The following is a 14,794-nucleotide window of genomic DNA, read 5'->3' as shown; positions in this document are numbered from 1 at the left end:
TGGTCATTTCTTAAGAATTGTGCAGCTAATGAGCTAGAACTCAACCCCACACTTTGTGACTCAGGTGTCCAGGCCCTTTAGCCATTACACGATTTTGTGCAGAAAACAGTGGAAGGCTGGGCCCCTGAAAGACTGTGCCTGATCTCAGCCTGGAGTCCTAGGAGAGGATGAGGGAGGCCAGCCTGTGAGCTGTTCTTATGGATTGCCAATCCCTTTGTGATTGACATGCTCCTCGGCACCAGCTCCAGTATCTGTCTCTGCTCCTGCGTGGGCTGCTCTAGGGTCTGGGACATCACATGTCTGACTCAGTAATTAGCTTGCTGTACTTCATCCTCCCGCTTGCCTCCAGCCCCCCCAGATTAATACAGAGGAGCTGCTGCAGCCAGGCAGTCAGCCACTCCCACCTGAATGTGAAATAGATTACTGAACAAAGAAATGAATTGAGAGAATTGGGGAGTGAGGAGAGGGCCAACAGCTACATTGCCTGTTTTTAAGCAGCAACTGCTTTTGAAGTCACTGATTGCAGGAAAGGCCAGACCCAGTTTGGCCTAGTTTGGTGATCGCTAACTCAATTACTTAATTTTCAAGGAAAACATTTGCTCCAATAAATAAAAACAGAATAAACCACAAGACTTAACTGCCTCCTTTTAGTGAGCTTCAGTCCCAGGCCTGATTTGCAAAAGGAAAGCAGCTGGAGAGAAGTGCACTCGAGGTGGAGACTGATAGTGGAAACAGTGATAACAGAAATAATCAGTATTAAGTTATCAGCGCTATTCTAAGAGTTGTGCATATTTGAACCCATTTAGTCTTCACATAAACCCTCTGAGATGAGCACCATTATTATCCCCATTTTCCAGATGATAAAACTGAGGCCCATATACTTCACATCATTTGTGCTTAAGGTTACACTGCTGGCAAGTACTGGTTAAACATCCAGAAGACAGACTCGGGACCCAGACTGCCTGAGGTCCAATCCTGCTCTGCTGTGGTTTTCTCACTGGAAAAACAAGGTGTTACTAGATGCCTCTCTGCCAAACCTCAGTCATTTCTTAACACCTTCACATTCTTGGGCCAACTCTCATTCAACAAGTACTATGATTTTCTTAAAGCTTTTTGTGAGCTAACTGTTTTTGAAAGTTTGAATAACTGTATTTCAAAAGAAACACATCAAAAAGTAGATTGAAAACTAGTATCTCTTGTTTCAAATAGATGGTATTTATGAAAATGAATATTACAAGAAAAAAATAGGATTACCTAGATCTGAGATACAGATCTTTTTCTTCCTTGTTACAAAGAGAGGCTAACAAGTGTTAGAAAGACACGGGAGATCTAGTGGCCCCAGTCTACAATTTTCCTCCTGGAAATAATCAGAAGTATTGAAAGAGAACAGAACAGGAAATGCCTTGCTCAGGATCACAGGTTGGGAGAAATGTCGCATGGCTTGTTTCTCAGCTCTTTCTCCTACACAAGACTAAAACAGCACAGCAGAGGGCTGGCCCCCAAAAGCTTAAAGAGCTCTGTGTGGGCAGAGGTATCTGTAGCTGTGGTCAGGCCCCATCAGGTGGGCTGTGTGCCAAGCTTATAAAGAGAACTTGCGATGAGTGTACCATCTTTGTCCCATTCAAAAGGGATCTTCCAGCAAGGTGGCCCAAGCTCATCCAAGTAGTACTATGGTGGCAGTTAAGAACAATATATCCAGCCTTCCCTTCCTTTCAGGCATATGAGAGGATTACACTCTGGCCTCCACCCTTTGACATAACACACAGCCGTTTGACTTGCTTTGGCCAATGAAATGAGAGGTTATGTGCCGCTTCCTGGTGGAGGCATTTAAGAGCAGGTGCACAGTTCTACATGCTCTCTCCTCGGCTGAGACTGTGAGTCCTGGGCCTCATGTAGAGAGGGCAGCACGAGAAGATGGAAATTGCATCAGCCTGGGTCCCTGAGTGACCACTATATGGGGCAAAGCATTCCCCTGCCCCATCCCAGCTCCCTACTGACTCACAAGGACATTTGTATTGTTTTAAGCCACTTTGATTTAGGGGCCTTTTGAGACCAAACATAAACCATCCTATGTTGACTGCTTGGGGATGAAGCTCTTACATTGGCTGCCAAGGCTACAGATCCAGGCCCCTGTGGTCTGGCAGGCTGTTTCTCAGAGCTGGCGGCCCCCTCCTTTGTCATAGTACTGCCTTTTCACCACCAGTGAAGCTGCAAATCCACTGACGACTCCAGTGCCATCTACAGCCACAATCCTGCCAACTCTGCACATCAGGCTACTACTGACCCTGGGGCCCTGAGCCCCCCAGTACCCCTATCCCTGGGTACTGGTTCCTGACCATTCACTTTGGTCACCAGCAGTTTTGTAAAATGAGACAGCTCCTCCCTATTTGTGTGCTACCCTCAGTTAGGTGTGCCCCATAAGCAAAGGTGCTTGGTGTCCTCGGTGCCTTGGGAAAGCACCTGAAACATAAAGAAATCTGTCCTTCCCAAGTCACAGGGTTGTTGTGAATGTCACATGAGAGGGAGAGTTGAGTGAGAGTCTTGCTCCATGCTAAGCAAATAGGCGAGGGGTTCTAGGGATGATCTGCCATGTGACTGTCTGGGGTAGAGTGTCTGCAGAACATCTGCATTGGAAGCTCTCCTGGGTCCTTACTGAGTGAGAAGCACACAGCTTCAAAATTAATAATGTAACTGAAGCCTTTTAATTCCTTTAATTGAGTTACCCAGGAGGAGAAATGGGAGCACCTGGCTTTCTGCCCGCCAAGGGCTAGACAACAACAAAAGGATTAAGTGTACCATTAAATTGCTTCTGGGCTTTTCCTAACCAGGAGCCTCCTCCGCCTAGTAAAAAGAGAATTTAAGAAGAAATGCAGGGAGGGGGAGATCGAACAGCAGATAAGATTGTGGAGGGAGATGTGAGGAGCAGAAAGGATAATTGGCCCTGAATGACAAAGGCCCATATCCCACTGCTGAATATACAGTTGCTGACTAAGTGGGACTCAGAAATGAGTTCATACAGCTTCTTACATGCTCAAAAGTTGGAATCTTGGGACTGAGGATGGGGAAGAGAGAAGCTGAGGTGCAAAGAGGAGAAACAAATTGCCCAGGAGTGCGTGGCCTGGAAGGGGCAGAAGCAAGACTTCACTGAAGACTATTTGGCTCCAAAGCCCAGCATCCTCCACGGTTGCCATGATTTCTCTTTCGCATGGCAGGGGTGAGGATGGGTGGAGAAGTGGAGGGGAGTGGATGAAGACAGAAACTGGAGTAAGCAGGGGCCTCCCCAGCTTGCAAGCCAGGGGCTCCTGGCCAGGAGGCACCCTGCCATGTCCCCAGTATAAATAAGGCTGACACAGAGGAAGAGGCAACAGACAGGCAGAGGGCAAGCTGCCTACCCAAGGGGGTGAGCTCTTTGGTTTTACACATGCAGCCCCCGGTGCATGTACTTTTATGGCTGCTATCTTTTTATAGCTTGAGAATGTTATGTTCTGGGCAAAGTGCTCTTTCCAGGCCTGGCCTTGGTCTACTCTTCCTGACATGCACCACACTGCTCCATTTACGGATTTGTTGAGAAAGTATTTGTTGAGCACTTGTTATGTGCAAGGCACTTGCCTGCCTCTGGGGATGAATGATGAATATGGTTTCCTTGCTCTGGATGAGTGCCCAAGATAATCGGAGAGACAGATCATTTCCATTCAGACTGATAAGTGGTGTTATGGAAGGAAGCAAAAGAAAAACATCCAGGCTCACTGGGGTGGGTTGGTTGGGGAAGGCTTCTTGGAGGAGGCATCAGCTTGGTCGAGTCCTGAAGGACAAGAGATGAGGAGCAGAGGAAAGCATGAAGACGTCATGGTGGTGTGGAAGACAGGTCCTGAGTTCACTGCTATGGTATGAACGTACACCACTTTTCCCTACGTCTTTGTCTCTGTCAATCAGAATGCCTTTAATTTTGAGTTGTAGAATACCCAACTCAAATAGGCCTAAACAATAAGTGGACAACTATGTAGATGTAAAAAATGAAAAAGAGGCCATAACTACAGACAGTAGAGACTTAAAAAATCTTAAGAGAAAATGAAATGAAGCACTCAGTTTTCTAGAAAAATAGAAATGAAATTGACAAAGAAATAGCAAATCTGGATACATCATGAATAATTAATAGATAAAAGTCTCCTTGGCAAAAAGAACATCAGATGGTGGGACTGGTATACAAACTGATAATTAAAAGCAAAGGGGGAAATAGACAACTAATTTTATAGTCTTCTTAACAACACTGAACAAAGAAAATACCAAGAGATAATTTTAGAATGATATCATGATTAACATATATGAAAAAAATTCTACATAAAATATTAGTAAATTAAATTGAGTAATGAATTTAAAATATCTCAGGAATGTAAGTATGGTTTAACAAAAAAGTCATGGAGTAATGGAAGAAAATCATATAATTTCCCCTGTAAATACAGAAAAATAATGTAATAAAATTTCACAGCTATTTATGATATGAAATCCTTAGCAAGCCATAAATTCAAGAGAACTTCCTTAACCTGTTACAAACAAACCAAGGGCAAATATTATACTTGATGGTGAAACTGTAGGCATATTCATATTAAAGTCAGCAAAAACAAGGAGGCCTGTTATTATCTCTTCTGTTCCACATTATACTGGATTTTCTCACCAATGCAATAGAACAAAGGAAAAATTTAAGATATAAAAAACAGTAGGAAGAGGTAAATTACTACTATTCATAGATTAAATAGAAAATCCAAGAGGATTATAAACTATTAGCACTTTTAAGATTTTAATAAGATCAATTGATGCAAGATCAATATACAACGATCAGCACTATCCATGTTTACATGAAACAACAAATTAGAAAATAGACTAGAAATAGGCTTTATACCCACAAAACTATAAGTTGACTAAAACTAAATCTAACAAAAGACATGAAAATCATCTATGAAGAAAATATAAAGTGGTACTGGATGACGTGGAAGATAAATAGATAAAGAGGTATACCATTTTCATGGACAGAGAGAATATTAATAAATCTCATAAAGACGTAAATTCCCCTCAAGTTCATCTATGAATTCAATGAAATCACAAGTAAAAAACCCACACATTTTTCCCATGACATGCCAGTTGATCCTAAAAGTAACATGGAAAAAAGAACGGCCTAGAATTGCCAGGCACTTTTGAAGAAGAAAGTGTGGAAATTTTCCCTAAAGAGTGATCAAGGCTTATTATAAAGCTCTCATAATAAAGACAATGTGGCATTGGTAGGGATGACACTAGAGAGCTATAAACAGACCCCCACGAATGCATGGAAGCATTGCCTGTGAAAGATATGGCATCACCAGTCACTGGGGAAAGGGTTTTCTGTTTATTGAATGTGCCAGGCCAGTTGATTATCTGTACTGATAGAACTTGGATCTTTAGCTTAAAGAATACACAAAAATGCCTGTAATCCCAGCACTTTGGGAGGCCGAGGTGGGTGGATCACGGGATCAGGAGATCAAGACCATCCTGGCTAACATGGTGAAACCCCATCTCTACTAAAAATACAAAACAATTAGCTGGGCGTAGTGGCGGGTGCCTGTAGTCCCAGCTACTCGGGAGGCTGAGGCAGGAGAAGGAGAATGGCATGAACCTGGGAGGCGGAGCTTGCAGTGAGCCGAGATCACGCCACTGCACTCCAGCCTGGGCAACAGAGCAAGACTCTGTCTCAAAAAAAAAAAAAAAAAAAATACACAAAAATAAATTCCAAGTGAATTAGAGATCTAAACATGAAAAGTAAAACATTGAGGAAAAAATGAAGAAAAAAATGTTAACACAGGTACAGAAAAGAACTTCTTAAATAAAATACAGTTAGCAGAAACTATAAAAAGTTTGATAAATGTTGAAAATGTGTTAAATTAAAATATTGTTATAGGTAATGATACCATGAATATAATGAATGATATTTTATTTATATAGGGAAATAGAAATGTGATGATATTTGTATGCACACAACCTTCAAAACATTAGTATGTAAATCATAAAGAACTCCTTATTAACAAATGCAAGACAAAAACTCTATAGAAAAGTAGGCAAAAAAATATTGTGGCAGAGATGGTGAACTTTCTTCTAGTATCTTTTTCCTCTTATTCCATGTGATAATAGAACACCTGGAGTTTTTGCTTACAAATGGCTGCCCTGCCAAAGACTACATTTTCCTGCTTCCTTGTAGCTAGGTGTGTCCACACGACTACATCTGGGCCAATCAGATGTTAGTGGAAGTAATGTGGGCATTTCCCAGTCAGATATTTTGAAAAAGGCATTGTTTGCATAGCACTTGGACTGTCCCCACCCCCTTCTTGTAGTCTGGAATGCAGACTTTTTGTTTTTGACATTAAAGCAAATTTATTGAATTTGTATAACATACATTTTGAATTGTATAATAATGTTGGAAGGTTAGAAGCATGCATAATTTCTTTTTATTTATTTCATTATTTTATTTTATTTTTATTTCCATAGGTTTTTGGGGGAACAGGTGGTGTTTGGTTACATGAGTAAGTTCTTTAGTGGTTATCTGTGAGATTTTGGTGCCCCTATCACCTGAGCAGTATACACTGTACCCAATTTGTAATCTCTTATCCCTCAACCCCTTCCCACTCTTTCCCCCAAGTCCCCAAAGTCCATTGTGTCATTCAGACTTTATTGAAGGCTGGGAGTCATCCGGTGAACTGAGAACATACCCTAGGGATGGGATAGTAACAAGGTGGAAGGAATTTGGATCCTGGATTACTTGCTGCAGCAGAGCTGCCTACCTACCCCAGTTGTCCCACTCACGTCTGCACTGTTATGCAAGTGAACAAGGAACTTCTGTGCTATTTGAGTCCCTGGAATTGAAGGTCTTTGTTATACCAATTTTACTTATAGCCCTACTAATATAGACAGAACAAAGAAATTCACAGAAATGAAACTTGAATGTCAAATAAAATGCTCAACTTCAAGAGTAATAAGGAAAATGCAAAGGGAAATGGAAATGAGATGCTATTTTGCTCTCACCAGCTTGGCAAAAAAAAAAGTCCCACAATACTGAGTTTATATTAATATTATGGGCATGTTCATGGAAATGCTGCAGTTTTTAATAGAAGCAATAACAAAATAAAACAAAAAATCAGAAACCACCTGAAGGTCTGTTTGTATATTATTATTTAAATAAAGAAGGCTAATGTTACAGGTACTGCAGGTGGGCTGTAGGTTGTTGTACCACTTTGGAGGGCAATTTGGCAATATCTTCATAGATAGATAGATAGACGGATAGATAGATAGATAGATAGATAGATAGATAGATAGATGAATAATAGGGGTTGAATTGTGTTTCACCCCAAAATTCTTATGATGAAGTTCTAACCCCTAATACTTCAGAATGTGACTTTACTTGGGAAAAGGGTCATGGCAGATGTCATAAGTTAAAATAAGGTGTTTAGATCAGGCTCCAATCCAATAAAATGAAAATTTGGTCACAGAGACAGACTTGTTTAGAGGGAAGATGATGTGAGAAGACACAGGGAGAAGACAGCCCCCTATAATGCAAGGAGAAAGGCCTGGAACAGATGCTTCCCTCACCAACGTCAGAAGGAACCAACCCTGCTAACACTTTGATTTTGAACTTCCAGCCTCCAGAACAATGAGACAATGAATGCATGTTGTTTAAACCACCCAGTTTGTTGTACTTTGTTATGGCAGCCCTAGAAAACAAATTCACCTTGACTCAGCAATGCCCCTTGTAGGTCTATACCTGGAGAAACTCTTGCAGCAGAGCACCAGAAGTTATGTATGTTCACCGAAATACTGTTATAATGAAATAGTGGACATTCATCCGTATTTATCAATAAGAAGATGAACAAATAAAGTATATTAACACAATGGAAAATGATGAACATGGCAGAAAATTGATGAACTGCTAGCATCTCAAATCAGTAGGGATTTTAAAAAGTAAAATTAAAAAACTTTCACATCATATATATATCTCAGCTTCCTGAATAGCTGGGACCACAGGCGTGCACCACCATGCCCAGCTAATTTTTAAATTTTTTGTAGAGACAAGGTCCTATATTGTCCAGGTTGATTTTGAACTCCTAGGCTCAAGTGATCCTTGCACCTCAGTCTTCCTAAGTGTTGAGATTACAGGCGTGAGCCATTGCACCTGGCCTGTGATTTAATTGTATTAGGTGATTTTCTGCCCATGTATATTGAGATGAAGTCTCACTCTGTCACCCAGGCTGAAGTGCAGTGGCGTGATCCCAGCTCACTGTAACCTCTACCTCCCAGGGTCAGGCGATCCTCCCACCTGTGCCTCCCGGGTAGCTGGGACCACAGGCTTGCACTACCACACCCTGCTAACTTTTTTGTATTTTTGGTAAAGACAGCATTTCATTATGTTGCCCAGGGTGGCAAAAATATTTTTAAACAAAATTTAAAAACATTTTAAAACAAAATTAAGACACAAGTGGCTGAGAAAAAATATTTGCAAAATATGATAGGAAAGGGGTTTTTATTAGTTTTTCTATTAATATAAAGAGCCCTTATAAAACAATAAGAAAAAGATGGCCTGGCACAGTGGCTCACGCCTATAATCCCAGCAATTTGAGAGGCCAAGGCAGGCGGATCACCTGAGGTCGGGAATTCAAGACCAACATGACCAACATGGAGAAACCCCGTCTCTACTAAAAATACAAAATGAGCCTGTTGTGGTGGCACATGCCTGTAATCCCAGCTACTCGGGAGGATGAGGCAGGGAGGCAGTGGTTGCAGTGAGCCGAGATCGTGCCATTGTACTCCAGCCTGGGCAAGAAGAGCAAAACTCCACCTCAAAAAAAAAAAAAAAAAAAGAAAAGAAAGAAAAAAGAAAAAGATGACTACAAAAGGAACAAGACAAAATACACTTTTTTGAAGAAGAAATGCAAATAACTGATAAACATGGAGAAAAATATTCATTGTCACTAGGAAAGAAATGTGAACTGAGATTATGCAAAACCAAAAAGATTTTTTAAAATCTTGATTTTGCAAAGATTAGACATTAATCAGTGCTGGTGGACGTGTAGAAGTATAAATTCACTCAGCTTATTTTAAGGACAATTTGTCTGTATTGAAAAACCTTTACAATGTGCACACCTTTTGGTCCTGCAATATGAATATGTCTTGAAAATAATTGGAAAATAAAGATGCACACCAAGCATGTTCATAATCACTGTGAATTTTTTTTTTTTTTTTTTTGAGAGGAGTCTTGCTCTGTCACCCAGGCTGGAGTGCTGTGGCACAATCTTGGCTCACTGCAACCTCTGCCTCCCAGGTTCAAGCAATTCTCTGCCTCAGCCTCCCGAATTGCTGGAATTACAGGCGCCCGCCACCACGCCTGGCTAATTTTCGTATTTTTAGTAGAGACTGGGTTTCACCATCTTGGCCAGGCTGGTCCTGAACTCCTGACCTGATGATCCATCCACCTCTGCCTCCCAAAAATGCTGGAATTAAAGGCGTGAGCCACCGCTCCTGGCCCACTGTGCAATTTTTAATGGCAAACACATCAGAAACAAAGATGTCAGAATAATTTTATCTAAATCGGTATTGGTGCATCCTAAAATGGGAAACTATTCAGTACTGATATTTATTGACATCAGTAAGTTTATTTCTATTTTTTAAAAGAAAGCATACAAGGCAATAATCAATCTCTTGCAAGTTTGTGTATTTATGGTGGGCCTTTGTTTGTGTGGGTATAGGATTGCAGGATGAGGAATTTTAGGGTGTCAACCATGAAAACTCAAGCTCCTATCAACCACAACAACCTTTCCCTCACTGAGAAGAGGTTACCTATCTCTCCCAGTCAATGCAATGGGTGAGCTGCACCTCAATCGTGCAGGGAGAATGATTCCCTTGGTTTGACACAGAGGAGCTCTCTTACATAGCAGACGTGCTTTGCATGGAGAAAGAGGTGGACTTAACCAATTTAGTTGGGGCTAAACTGCTGATTTTTAGTTTTTTCAGTACATTTGAAACATTTTATAATTGATAAAGTTTTAAAGAAGTTATAACAGAAAAACTTACATTTGAAATAGCAACCAGAGACTTCAAAAACCAAGAGATAACCTTTATAAGAAATGTGTAAGATCACTATGAAAAAAACCAGAACACTTACTGAAGAGCTTAAAAGAGGATAGTTAAAATGAAATCTTATGCTAAAGCCCAATATATAGAATAGATGCTAATATTTGTTGTGCTAATGGATAACAGACTCCATTTATCAAGCACTTACTTATGCCAGACATCCAGCAAAGTACTTCACTCACGTTGTCTCATTTAATCTTCCAATAACCCAGTGAAGCAGGGATTACCATCATTCCTGCTTTGCACATGAGAACACCATGGAAGGTTGAGAACTCTTTTCAGAAGCAGAGAATTAGGAAGCCATAGAGTCAGATTTTAACACAGGAATGCCTGGCCCCAGAACCAAGGATCTTTGCTGTGCTGCAAAACCTCTGTCATTTAAGTGAGGTGAGGTCCTGGAGATACGGCCAAATATAAACTTCACTAATTCAATGTTTCTGACATTCTGTTCTGTCTACTGTTCTGCTTTCATCTAATTTTAAAGATACATTCTGTGTCTTTGGAGTTAAGCAACATAGGGGTGGCAGAAACAAGGTGAGACGACCCCAAGAGGGAAGATATGTCTGGGGCAAAAAAAGTGACGGTGCTCCATGCTTGACCAGGAAAATCGGCTACTGGAGAAAATCCTTGAAGGCTCTGTGATTTGTTTGTTTGATTTGGGGGTTTTGTGGGATTTTTTTGGTGGGGGAGGATAGGATCTTGCTCTGCTGCCCGTGCTGGAGTGCAGTGGTGCCATCATGGCTCACTGCAACCTTTGCTTCCTGGGCTCAAGGGATCCTCCCACTTCAGACTCCCGAGTAGTTGGGACCACAGGCCCACACCACTATGCCCAGCCAATTTTCAAATGTTTTATAGAGACAGGGTCTCATTATATTGTCCAGGCTGGTTTCGAACTCATGAGCTCAAGTGATCCTCCCACCTTGGCCTTTCTAAGTGCTAGGATTAAAGGCATGAATCATCGCACCTGGCCTGTGATTTAGTTTTGATAGAGGTGATATTCTGCCCCAAACAAGGGGGTAAGTAACTCTAGACTCCAACACGCTGAGGTTCAAATCTCAGCTCTCCCACTTAGTAGGTGTATGAACTTAGGAAAGTTATTCAGCCTCCCTGGACCTCAGTTTCTTTATCCAAAAAAAGATTGTCAAGGCTATATGAGGTAATGCATGAATAGTGCATAACAGAATTTAGCATGTGGTAAGCCTGAGGTATAAGTTACCTATTATCATCATTGTCATGGTCATTGATTTTTTTTTTTTTTTTGAGATGGGGCCTCGCTGTGTTGCCCAGGCTGGAGTGTAGTGGCACAAACTTGGCTCACCACAACCTTCGCCTCCTGGGGTTCAAGCAATTCTCCTGCCTCAGCCTCCCAAGTAGCTGAGATTACAGGCATGTGCCAGCACGCACAGCTAATTTTGTATTTTTAGCAGAGACGGGTTTTCACCATGTTGGCCAGTCTGGTTTTGAATCCCTTTTGAGTCCATCCACCTCAGCCTCCCAAAGTGCTGGGTGTCATGGTCATTGTCATCAACATACTTTAGTACCTAGACACCACTCCCAGCACCTCAAGGCTTCCGTCTTCCTGCTACTCTGGTCCAGCTGGTCAAGGTCCCCTCAGCAGGGGGCTAAGTGTATTTCTCATTCCCTGTGGCTCATGATGGACCAAGGCCCTGGGAAATGCCCACTGCATCAGGCCCATGCACAGATCTCACAACTGAGAGTTGTTTGTGGAAGGCGGAATGAGAGACTGATGACTCAAGATAAGATAGGCAATCAGCTCCGACTCGCCACTGCAGACTTCTAGTCTACTTGTAAAATGAGTCTTGTCATTTATTTGACAGTCCCCAGGATTTCACAGAGGGGGAGGGACAAATAAAGCCAAGCCCCCAGCAGAGTGTTCCCAGTAGCCTCAAGTGTGGAGTTTGCTGTTCTTGGGGCCCCAGGACTTGGTTGAACCTCTCAACATCCTGGCTGTCCCCAGGCTCTCTCCATTCATTTCAGCCAGTGTTTGTTGTATGCCTTCTGGAAGGGATGGCATCAGGGCAGGTTTCCTCTTTAGTGGCCAGCAAAGTATTTCTGTTTCAAATAAATTCAATCTGGTTCCAGAAATTTACCTCAGAGCAGAAATGTCCAATCTGTACCCCTCTGACTACCTGCTGCCCTTTTGTCTTCTGTTCACTAAGTGGTCAGGATCACAGGCTTTGCCAGGAAAGACCTGAGTTCAGGCCACTCATACACTGTGTCACCCCAGTCTTCCCCTCATTCTGCTACCAGTTTCACAGGATTCTGATTGTGATGGATCAATCAGATGGTGCATGTAAAACATCCAGGACTGTGTGTGCCTCATTAAACTCATCCTAAGGAAAAGATCTGGCAAGGCAGAAGACTCTGGAGTCATTTTATCTGCTTTACATAATGTGTTCTCGTGCCTCAGGTAGCCGTAGAATCCTTTGATGTCATAGTCATGAGGACAGGAAGGCCTAGTCCAGTTATGGTGCCTGGCAGCCATGCCAGTGTAGGGCCAGATCTTCTGCTCGGCCTGGCAGCCGGCTTCTCAGTTGATGTCTTCCTCGCCCACTTCATGCCTTGGGTTTGTCTTCTGTCAGTATCCTCAGCACCCAGAACAGAGCTGGGCACAAAGCTGCATCTTAATTAATATCTGCTGAATGAGTGATCGATCGAAAGAATGAATGGCAGAAAACAGAGAAACAGTGAAGGGAAAAAAGTTATAACCCCACAGTCAACTGTAACTGCTGCCTACTCTTCAGTATCTCAATCCACAACACCTTCTCTCCTCTTTATAGCTTTCCTGGCTCCCCAACCAGGCCTCCCTCCATGCACACACCTTGCCCGTCACATCCCTTTGTTCTGCCCCACTCCTTCTCCCATACTTCCATGATAGCATGGATTTTTCTTTATCTCTTTTCTCTTAGAAAGCCTACAAAGAGAAGGGAAGGGGAATGGAGCCCACTGGTCATGGGTAACTCTGCTGCGTAAATGTGGTTCCCTTACATCACGGAGCCTGGGTCACGGCAATGGAAGGTCCTCCTTAACGCCAAAGGAAGAGAGGAGCTGAGTGGCATCAGAGGGTGCACATCTGATGTGAGCCTGGAAGTGAAGGGTAGAGCCTACTCACAAGAGCATTTAGGAAAGTTAAAATTAAAAGAAAAAAAAAGCCATAGAGAGAAAGTGTATTATTGTAGAGTCTACTGTGACTACCCAATGAGGTAAGGGGTGTGAATGGCATTTCTGTAACATAAACCAGGGCTTCTCAAACTGCAGTGTGCACAGGAATCACTTGGGATTCTTGTTTCAATTTGCATTCTGTTTTGGTGGGTCTGGGGAAGGGCCTGAGATGTTGCATTTTCTAATAAGTTCCAAGGGGATGCTGATGTTTCTGGTTGGGAAACCCACTTTGGGTAGCAAGGGTTCAGTGGAGAAAGCACCAAGAAAGCTTCTGCTCATGTTCTATCTCATCTTTTAGAAGATGTGAATGGGTCACCCTGACAATAATGGAAGGACTCTGAACATCCCAGGGTTCAAAGGGGTCCTCTGGTTCCACATTCCCTCCTTTCACCTTCCACCCTCTGCCTGGACTCTCCCAGGCACAGGGCAGCCTCCTCCAGGAAGCCCAAACTGAAGGGGGTTGGAAATCCAAAGAGCTCAATTTCAAACCTCTTACTTGCTCCCCAGAGCTGCATCAGCTCCCACAGCATAAATGGGGGTGGTTTCCCTCCAGAGAACGCTTAAGCCACATCAAATTAAATTTCACTGGCTATTGTGCCTTCTAAACAAGGGATGCAAGAAAGTGTCTGCAGGTGTTTCTGCCTCTTTCTTCCCACCCCACACCCCAGCACATAAACACTAGACATTGAGCACCTGAGGAAACTGTGGGTTCTTTCTTTATTTATTCCCAAGTCTTTTGACATAGATGTTTGGTAAATGTTTGTTGAACTGGTTGACAAAAAGTTTGACTTTTTTTGGCTACTTCGACAAATCGAATTAGATTCTTTTAAGGCAGCCAAATTTCTTTTGCATGATGGCACAGGTTTTGAGAGCTTGAGTGGATTTACTTAAGGTAACTGGCAGGGAGGCAGGAAGAAGAAAAATACCAAAACTGGTTCGTGTAGCAAACTGTAATACTAATTGCTCACAGTATGAGGAGAAGAGAATTGGCTTATCCTACATGATACACACACACACACACACACACACACACACAGAGTTTCATAATGGTAGGTATCTTAGATCTTGACTAGACTTGAGATGACAAACACCTGGCATGAAGAAAGACCCATCTCTCTCCATTCCCATGCTCTCCATTCCCATGCCCATGGCAGACATTACTAATCAATCACAGCACTTTCCCAGCTAAATATGGATATAATCTCAAAATCCTCAGTTTTGAATCCAACATTGGTTGTTTCTTCACCTGCCCACTGCTGAACTCCTATGTTTCTGAGCATAATTTGTCGGAGTATGTTCTTGCCAGGTTATCACCTGCTTGTAGTTCTCTTGTAAAACTACATACCTGTGTTTTCTTTGCTGCCCATAAATCATAGCTCAGCTAGAATTGAATTATGTTAAGGGAAAAAGAGGCAGCACACACAAGTGTGAGATGAACAGTACACTCCATTTTACAGGGTATTATGAG

At 42.4% G+C, this 14,794-nt stretch overlaps 1 long non-coding RNA gene across 1 annotated transcript in view; it reads left to right on the top strand.

The window, feature by feature from the left end:
• LOC103891130 (uncharacterized) overlaps positions 1–14,794 on the top strand; it is a 66,932-nt gene that overhangs the window by 41,123 nt on the left and 11,015 nt on the right. The window lies entirely within an intron of this gene.

Source organism: Pongo abelii, chromosome 6 (genome assembly GCF_028885655.2).
Source record: "Pongo abelii isolate AG06213 chromosome 6, NHGRI_mPonAbe1-v2.0_pri, whole genome shotgun sequence".
Classification (NCBI taxonomy): Eukaryota; Metazoa; Chordata; class Mammalia; order Primates; family Hominidae; genus Pongo; species Pongo abelii.
This window is presented reverse-complemented; position numbering and strand designations above follow the sequence as displayed.